Source organism: Triticum dicoccoides, chromosome 1B (genome assembly GCF_002162155.2).
Source record: "Triticum dicoccoides isolate Atlit2015 ecotype Zavitan chromosome 1B, WEW_v2.0, whole genome shotgun sequence".
In the NCBI taxonomy this organism is placed as follows: Eukaryota; Viridiplantae; Streptophyta; class Magnoliopsida; order Poales; family Poaceae; genus Triticum; species Triticum dicoccoides.
This window is the reverse complement of record NC_041381.1, coordinates 134,275,282-134,285,175: the sequence shown is the minus strand read 5'-3', so window position 1 is coordinate 134,285,175 and position 9,894 is coordinate 134,275,282.

Here is a 9,894-nt window from a genome sequence, read left to right as displayed (position 1 = left end):
CGCGGGGCTGATCCAGCCGCCTGGGCACCGGATCCGGGCGCGGCGGCATCCAGCGGGGCTCTGGCGAGGCGGCAGTTGCCGGCGCGAGGCGCGGGCGGCGGAGGGCGCCGACAGGGAATGGGGCGTGGATGAGGCGCTAGGCGGTGGAGCAGGTCGCCGGCGGCAGCGAGGCGGGCACGGGGCAGGGAACAGTGGCCGGCGAGGTCGGCGGAGAGGCCTCCGGCGAGGTCCGGGCGGCAGGCGGGAGACGCGGGGCGGCGGCGGCGCCTCAGGCTCGCGCGGGCAAGCATCGGCGGTGTCCGGGCCCGAGCAGGCCTCAGATGGGCTCGGCGGGCCCGCGGTGAAGTGGGGCGCTGGGGGGACACGTGGCGGCGCGCTAGAGGAGGAGGGAGGCGGCGCTGCTGAGGTGGCGGCTCCGGATTGGTCCGGGCGACGTGGAGGCTGAGGTGGACGTGTCCGGCCGCCGGGCGGACATGTACGGTGGCGCGAGGAGGTAGAGGGCTAGGGTTGGACTGCGGGATTTTCGGGGGAGGGCACATATTTATAGGTAGAGGGAGCTAGGAGAGTCCAAATGGAGCACAGTTTTCGCCCACACGATCGTGATCGAACGACCGAGAGCATGGAAGAGACTTAGATGGGTTTTGGGCCACTTTGGAAGGGTGTTGGGCTGCAAAGAGAAAGGGGGGTTTCGGGCTACGCGGTTAACCGTTGGAGTATCAAACGACCTCCAAATGGCATGAAACTTGACAGGCGGTCTACCCGTGGTGTACCAAGGCCGCTTGGCAAACCTCGGGCCATTCCGAGAACATTTAACACCCGCTCACAACGAGGGACAAAAGGGGAACGCCGAAGGACATAGGAGTGCCGGATTGCAAAACGGACAACGGGGAAAATGCTCGGATGCAAGAGACGAACACGCATGCAAAATGAAATGCACATGATGACATGATAAAATGCAACACGCAAGCAAATGACATGGCAACGACGGCGAATAACTGGTGGACACCTGGCGCAACGAATCCGGGGCGTTACACATCGCCCCTTTTGCGTGTATGATTGGGGTAGTGAAAAATATTCCAGTGGCGCTTTTTATTTACCCACAGAATGGCTCAATTGCTTGTTTATATGAACTGAGTTCGCCAATAATGTGAAGGATGCCAGTCTTTTCATCCTATTGTAGATTGCTTAGATCTCGATATGCCAAAAGTAATCACATGAAGTATATAGTAAAAGCCAGTGTGATGTGTGTGGCTACAACTAGTCTGACTACACATCCTCATATAACATATCAAGGACGCACCATCTTACCAGATTAACCATTCGACTTGCCAATGCAGTGTGGGAAGAAAGAAGTATTGGGACTGCGTATCCAAGCTATTGATGCCATGGACTCCTTCGTACAACCTTGTAAGCGAAAAAGAAGTTGCAGTGTGCCTGTACAAAGAACTAGCATAAGTTCAGTTACCTGCTTCTCGGAATTTTAGTTAGCCACTTATTGCAAAATTGTTCAATTATGTTGCTTGGCTTAATTTTGTTTGCTACTGATTACATAATGCCACAACCTGTTAATCCTATTATAGACCGCGCCTATCTATGTGTTTGATACTTACTGTTAAGAATTACCTATTTGCCTGAACTTAAATAGCTACTTGTTTGTTTAACTGCATTGTTGCTGCAACAACGGGTTACAATGATGTTAATAACTACTTTTCAGCATCCAAATGGAACTCTTTCATTCCTTGTTTGTTTAACTAGTTTGTTGTTATAACTCCCAGTTGAGATGTTTTGCTAACTTCAACTTTTCTGAATCCAATCAGAACTTTAATGGCAAAACAGGTTAGCCCAAGATCAAAGAGCGAGGTCCCCATGGACATTGTATCATCCCACAGCAGTGGCACTGGCCCAATCGTGCATTATGAATTGCCAACTGTTGATGCTCTAGAGGCTAAACTAGTGGTAGAAAGAGATTCTGCTTCTGCACTTAGAGATGAAGTTGACATGTTGAGGAAGAAAACATGACAATCACAATCAGTACTCAAGACAACCATTAAATATTTGGTGGATTTCAAAACGAAGCAAGCTGAGACTGACCACATTGTTAAGGTCCTGAAGGAAAAAAGGAAATTAAATTCCCACTTGGTAAATCATAGGCGACATGTTCTTTCCATACTTGAATAACCTTTGTGTTGTTTGTTCATGTAATCAATCAAACCATTTGTTTTAGAGATAATGTAATAATTGTTTTTTGTTTTTTGGTTTGTAATTTTATTTGAGCACAAGTCTGTATTACTTGATAAGACTCACAGACATTTCATTTTGATTGTTGTGCAAGACCTACAAATATGCCAATCGGGCTTAATGTGCATTAAGCAATAATAGTAGTATAGATGGACCATAAGTGGCACGCATCGGAAAGGGCCAAGATGTTGTAGTATCTTGGCTAAAAAAGGATGTTGTTGTAGAAAAAAAAAGTACAGTGGCTTGGATTATGTATGTTAGTTGATATTATTGGTCCATATACTCTATAAGTGTTTATATGTCTGTTAGTTCTGTACATTCCTGGTTGATTGACTCGGTATTTGAATCTTGATACATCGCTTGTGTACATATCTAAATGGGAGTACACATTATGCTGTGTGTGACATTTGAGTTGGACATGAAGTGTTCCAAATATTCGAATTCACCTTAAACTAGATTCTAGCTTATGAATTTGAGTATCGGCATTTGTAAACCATATTCATATATGACAGTGGAATACATCTTTGTCATCCTTTTGAAGATATATAAAAACACATAGAATGATTTATAAAGATTCGTATAGGAATACAAAATGGATTCGAATTTAGTTGCCAGGGTAAATGTGGACGCTTATTGTCCCAAAATTCGAAAGAAGCGGCAAAATGTCCACTCCCACGTCGGCTGCCCGAAGCCAAGTGTTTGGGAGATGGAAATTACTGTCTACCCATTACACGGACAATCCATCAACCCGATTTCCACTTATCTAAATAGGGGTAGGTTAGTAACTTCAATTAGACGTGACACGATTGACACGTCTCCAACGTATCTATAATTTTTTATTGTTCCATGCTATTATATTACCCGTTTTGGATGTTTATGGGCTTTACTTTACACTTTTATATTATTTTTGGGACTAACCTACTAACCGGAGGCCCGGCCCGAATTGCTGTTTTTTTTTTGCCTATTTCAGTGTTTCGAAGAAAAGGAATATCAAACGGAGTCCAAACGGAATGAAACCTTCGGGAGCGATCTTTTTGGAACAAACGCAATACAGGAGACTTGAAGTGGACGTCAAGAAGTAGCCGAGGCGGCCACGAGGCAGGAGGGCGCGCCCTAGGGGGGTAGGCGCGCCCCCACCCTCGTGGGCCCCTCGTGGCTCCCCTGACCTACCTCCTTCGCCTGTATATATCCACGCACCCCGAAAACATCCAGGAGCACCACGAAAAACTATTTCCACCGCTGCAACCTTCTGTATCCGCGATATCCCATCTTGGAGCCTTCGTCGGCGCTCCGCTGGAGGGGGAATCGACCATGGAGGGCCTCTACATCATCTCCAAGGCCTCTCCGATGAGTTGTGAGTAGTTTACCACAGACCTTCGGGTCCATAGTTATTAGCTAGATGGCTTATTCTCTCTCTTTGAATCGCAATACAAAGTTCTCCTCGATCTTCTTGGAGATCTATTCAATGTAACTCTTTTTGCGGTGTGTTTGTCAAGATCCGATGAATTGTGGGTTTATGATCAAGTTTATCTATGACAAATAATTGAATCTCCTCTGAATTCCTTTATCCGTGATTGGTTATCTTTGCAAGTCTCTTCAAATTATCAGTTTGGTTTGGCCTACTAGATTGATCTTTCTTGCCATGGAAGAAGTGCTTAGCTTTGGGTTCAATCTTGCGGTGTCCTTTCCCAGTGACAGCAGGGGCCGCAAGGCACGTATTGTATTGTTGCCATCGAGGATAAAAGATGGGGTTTATATCATATTGCATGAGTTTATACCTCTACATCATGTCATCTTTCTTAATGCGTTACTCTGTTCTTATGAACTTAATACTCTAGATGCAGGCGGGAGTCGGTCGATGTGTGGAGTAATAGTAGTAGATGTAGAATCGTTTTGATCTACTTTTTGCAGACCTGATGCCTATATACATGATCGTGCCTAGATAATCTCATAACTATGCACTTTTCTATCAATTTCTCGATAGTAATTTGTTCACCCACCGTAATACTTATGCTATCTTGAGAGAAGCCACTAGTGAAACCTATGGGCCCCAGGTCTATCTTTTATCATATAAGTGTCCGATCTATCTTTATTTTGCAATCTTTACTTTCCAATCTATATCATAAAAATACCAAACATATTTATCTTATCTTATTATCTCTATCAGATCTCACTTTTGCAAGTTACCGTGAAGGGATTGACAACCCCTTTATCGCATTGGTTGCGAGGTTCTTGTTTGTCTGTGTAGGTACGAGGGACTTTTGAGGAGCCTCCTACTGGATTGATACTTTGGTTCTCAAAAACTGAGGGAAATACTTACGCTACTTTGCTGCATCACCCTTTCCTCTTCAAGGGAAAACCAACGCAGTGCTCAAGAGGTAGCAAGAAGGATTTTTGGCGCCATTGCCGGGGAGGTCTTCGCTCAAGTCAAGACATACCAAATACCCATCACAAACTCATCTCCCCCGCATTACATTATTTGCCATTTGCCTCTCATTTTCCTCTCCCCCACTCCACCCTTGCCGTTTTATTTGCCCTCTCTTTCCCGTTCTCCTCTCTCTTTTTCGCTTGCCTCTTGTGTGCTCGTGTGTTGGATTGCTTGTCACGATGGTGCAAGATAATACCAAATTGTGTGACTTTTCCAATACTAATAATAATGATTTCCTTAGCACTCCGATTTCTCCTCTTAATGCTTCTGAATCTTGTGAAATCTATGTTGCTTTGTTGAATCTTGTTATGAAAGATCAATTCTCCAGCCTTCCTAGTGAAGATACTGCTACTCATCTAAACAACTTTGTTGATTTGTGTGATATGCAAAAGAAGAAAGATACGAATAATGATATTGTTAAATTAAAGTTATTTCCGTTTTCACTTAGAGATCCTGCTAAAACTTGGTTTTCGTCTTTGCCTAAAAATAGTATTGATTCATGGAATAAGTGCAAAGATGCTTTTATCTCTAAGTATTTTCCTCCCGCTAAGATCATCTCTCTTAGAAATGATATTATGAATTTTAAACAACTTGATCATGAGCATGTTGCCCAATCTTGGGAAAGATTAAAATTAATGATTTGCAATTGCCCTACTCATGGTTTGAATTTATGGATGATCATACAAATTTTTTATGCCGGATTGAATTTTGCTTCTAGAAATCTTTTAGATTCGGCCGCGGGAGGCACTTTTATGGAAATCACTTTAGGAAAATCTACTAAACTCCTAGATAATATTATGGTCAATTATTCTCAATGGCTCACCAAAAGATCTACTAGTAAAAAAGTTCATGCTATAGAAGAAATTAATGTTTTGAGTGGAAAGATGGATAAACTTATGAAATTGTTTGCTACTAAGAGTGATCCTATTGATCCTAATGACATGCCTTTGTCTACTTTGATTGAGAATAATAATGAATCTATGGATGTGAATTTTGTTGGTAGGAATAATTTTAGTAACAATGCTTATAGAGGAAACTTTAATCCTAGGCCGTTTCCTAGTAATTCCTCTAATAATTATGGTAATTCCTACAACAACTCTTATGGAAATTTTAATAATATGCCCTCTAATTTTGAGAATAGTGTTAAAGAATTTATGATCTCTCAAAAGAATTTCAATGCTTTGCTTGAAGAAAAATTGCTGGAATTGGCTAGAAACATTGATAGACTTTCTCTTGATGTTGATTCTTTGAAACTTAGATCTATTCCACCTAAGCATGATATCAATGAGTCTCTCAAAGCCATGATAATTTCCATTGATGAGTGCAAAGAAAGAACTGCTAGGATGCGTGCTAAGAAAGATTGCTTTGTAAGAGCGTGTTCTTCTAGTTTCCATGAAAATAATGATGAAGATCTAAAAGTTATTGATGTGTCCCCTATTAAATCTTTGTTTTGCAATATGAATCTTGATAATGATGGGACTGGAGATGAGTCAACTTTAGTTAAAAGGCGTCCCAATGATTCGGAGTTTTTAGATCTTGATGCTAAATTTGGTAAAAGTGGGATTGGAGAGGTCAAAACTTTACATAGCATTGAACCCACTATTATGGATTTCAAGGAATTTTTATGATAATTTTTCTTTAATATATTGTATTTCCTTGTTGCAATCCGTGTTGAATTCTCCTCGTGCTTATAGTCAAAATAAAGCTTTTACCAAACATATTATTGATGCTTTGATGCAATCTTATGAAGAAAAACTTGAATTGGAAGTTTCTATACCTGGAAAACTTTATGATGAGTGGGAACCTACTATAGAAGTTAAAATTAAAGATCATGAATGATATGCTTTGTGTGATTTGGGTGCTAGTGTTTCCACGATTCCGAAAACTTTATGTGATGTGCTAAGTTTCCATGAATTTGATGATTGCTCATTAAACTTGCACCTTGTGGATTCCACTATTAAGAAACCTATGGGAAGGATTAATGATGTTCTTATTGTTGCAAATAGGAATTATGTGCCCGTAGATTTCATTGTTCTTGATATAGATTGCAATCTTTCATGTCCTATTATTCTTGGTATACCTTTCCTTAGAACGATTGGTGCAATTATTGATATGAAGGAAGGGAATATTAGATTCCAATTTACATTAAGGAAAGGAATGGAACTCTTTCCAAGAAAGAAAGTCAAATTACCTTATGAATCTATTATGCGTGCCACTTATAAATTGAATGCCAAAGATGGCAATACATAGATCTATTCTCGCTTTTATGCCTAGCTAGCGGCGTTAAATGATAGCGCTTGTTGGGAGGCACCCCAATTTTATTTTTGTTCCTTGCTTTTTGCTTCTGTTTAGTAATAAATATTTCATCTAGCTTCTTTTTATATGTGGTTTTATGTTTTAATTAGTGTTTGTGCCAAGTAGAACCTATAGGATAACCTACGGTGATAGTTAATTTGATTCTGCTGAAAAACAGAAACTTTTGTGCGCACAAGAATAATTTTAATAAATCACAGAAACATGATTTTGCGTTGATTCTTTTTGAAGTAGATCAATAGAAAAATTTCCCAGGAATTCCTATTTTGGTAGGAATTTTAGAGTTCCAGAAGAATTCTGAAGTTACAGATTTCTACAGACTGTTCTGTTTTTGACAGATTCTGTTTTTCGTGTGTTGTTTGCTTATTTTGATGCATCTATGGCTAGTATCGGGGGGTATGAACCATAGAGAAGTTGTAATACAGTAGGTTTAACACCAATATAAATAAAGAATGAGTTCATTACAGTACCTTGTGTGGTGGTTTTTTCTTTCTTGCACTAACGGAGTTTATGACATTTCCTGTTGAATTTTGTGTTGTGAAGTTTTCAAGTTTCGGGTAAAGATTTGATGGACTATGGAATAAGTAGTGGTAAGAGCCTAAGCTTGGGGATTCCCATGGCATCCCCTCTTTCGTCTTCTTCTATCGGTAACTTTACTTGGAGCTATATTTTTATTCGCCACATGATATGTGTTTTGCTTGGAGCGTCTTGTATGATATGACTATTTGATTTTTAGTTTACCACAATCATCCTTGCTGTACACACCTTTTGGGAGATACACACATGATTTGGAATTTATTAGAATACTCTATGTGCTTCACTTATATCTTTTGAGCTAGACAATTTTTGCTCTAGTGCTTCACTTATATCTTTTTAGAGCACGGCGGTGGCTTTATTTTGTAGAAATTGTTGATCTCTCATGCTTCACTTATATAATTTTGAGAGTCTTTTAGAACAGCATGGTATTTGCTATGGTTATAAAATTGGTCCTAGAATGATGAGCATCCAAGTTGGGTATAATAAAAAATATCATAGAAAGTGCATTAAACACTATGATCAATTTGATGCTTGATAATTGTTTTGAGATTTAAAGGTGGTAATGTTAGAGTCATGCTAGTTGGGTAATTATGAAATTGAGAACTACTTGTGTTAAGGTTGGCAAGTCTCGTAGCATGCACTTATGGTAAAAGTTGTGTGACAAATTTGTTGCATGGGGTGCTCTTTTAATTGTCTTCCTTATGTGTGGAGGTCGGGATCGCGCGATGGTTAACTCCTACCAACCCTTCCCCTAGGAGCATGCGTAGTAGTACTTTGCTTCGAGGGCAAGTAGAATTTTGCAATAAGTATATGAGTTCTTTATGACTATTGTGAGTCCATGGATTATACGCACTCTCACCCTTCCACCATTGCTAGCCTCTATTATACCGCGCAACTTTCACCGGTATCATGCACCCACCATTTACCTTCTCAAAACAGCCACCATACCTACCTATTATGGCATTTCCATAGCCATTCTGAGATATATTGCCATGCAACTTTCCACCATTCCGTTTATTATGACACGCCCCATCATTGTCATATTGCTCTTTGCATGATCATGTAGTTGACATCGTGTTTGTGGCAAGGCCACCTTCATAATTTTTCATACATGTCACTCTTGATTCATTGCATATCCAGGTACACCGCCGGAGGCATTCACGTAGAGTCATATTTTGTTCTAAGTATTGATTTGTAATTCTTGTGTTGTAAATCAATAAAAGTGTGTTGATCTTCATTATTAGAGCATTGTCCCAAGTGAGGAAAGGCTGATGAATACTATGATTCCCCCACAAGTCGGGATGAGACTTCGGACTTTATAAAAAATAAAAGAGGCCAAAGAAGCCCACCAAAAAAAGAAAAAAAAGAAAAGAAAAAAATGAAAAAGAGAGAAAAGAGAGAAGGGACAATGTTACTATGTTTTTTCCACACTTGTGCTTCAAATAGCACCATGATCTTCATGATAGAGAGTCTCCTATGTTGTCACTTTCATATACTAGTGGGAATTTTTCATTATAGAACTTGGCTTGTATATTCCATTGATGGATTTCCTCAAAATGCCCTAGGTCTTCGTGAGCAAGCAAGTTGGATGCACACCCACTTAGTTTCTTTTGTTTAGCTTTCATATATTTATAGCTCTAGTGCATTCGTTGCATGGCAATCCCTACTCTCTCACATTGATATCTATTAATGGGCATCTCCATAGCCCGTTGATAAGCCTAGTTGATGTGAGACTATCTTCTCCCTTTTTGTCTTCATAACCACCACCCTATTTCACATATAGTGCTATGTCCATGGCTTGCACTCATGTATTGCATAAGAGTTGAAAAAGCTAAAGCGCGTTAAAAAGAATGAACCAATTGCTTGGCTGAAATCGGGGTTGTGCATGATGGGAGTATTTTGTGTGATGAAAATGAAGCATGGCCTAACTATATGATTTTGTAGGGATGAGCTTTATTTGGCTATGCTATTTTGATAAGACATGATTACTTGTTAGTATGCTTCAAGTATTACTGTTTTTATGTTTTATGGACTTTTATATTGAATCATTTGGATCTGAATAATCATGCCACAATAAATAAAATTACATTGAGAATTATGCTAGGTAGCATTCAACATCAAAAATTATGTTTTTATTATTTACCTACTCGAGGACGAGCAGGAATTAAGCTTGGGGATGCTTGATACGTCTCCAACGTATCTATAATTTTTGATTGTTCCATGCTATTATATTACCCGTTTTGGATGTTTATGGGCTTTACTTTACACTTTTATATCAGTTTTTGGGACTAACCTACTAACCGGAGGCCCAGCCCGAATTGTTGTTTTTTGCCTTCAGTGTTTCGAAGAAAAGGAATATCAAACAGAGTCCAAACGGA